The sequence below is a fragment of the Gavialis gangeticus genome, unplaced genomic scaffold (assembly GCF_001723915.1).
Source record: "Gavialis gangeticus isolate Ggan-Ray unplaced genomic scaffold, GavGan_comp1, whole genome shotgun sequence".
NCBI lineage: Eukaryota > Metazoa > Chordata > Crocodylia > Gavialidae > Gavialis > Gavialis gangeticus.
In genome coordinates this window covers 56,034,147-56,034,597 of record NW_017729033.1, presented here as the reverse complement: position 1 = coordinate 56,034,597, position 451 = coordinate 56,034,147, and positions in this window count along the sequence as shown.

The following is a 451-nucleotide window of genomic DNA, read 5'->3' as shown; positions in this document are numbered from 1 at the left end:
GAAACTATGAGACACACCGAGCAACTGCTTTAGGAAATACTACAAGCACATCTACATACAGATCAAACCATAGCTGTGGTTTGTAGGGGTCAACCGGATGTTGATGCCACGTAAGCAAATAAACCTTCCAAAAATTCCTCAAATCACTTTAGGATAAGGTGACCACTTATGGCCACCTTACATGTTAATGCCAAAGCCACTGAGTTATCAAGACAAAGAAACTATCTCTCAGTTTGCTTTCATTCCTTTCAAAATTAACACTTTCAGGTCGAAAGCTGAGATGGCAGCTGGAAGTGGCGCAATAAGAGCAATGGATATACAAGACTATTAGAAGAATAATACTTTCACCAGCAATCATCAGCTTTAAAATGTTTAATGGGATAGTTCACAATTATCATGTAATTGCATGGTGGATCCTTTGTTCCCATAAAATAGATGAACTATTCAGCAC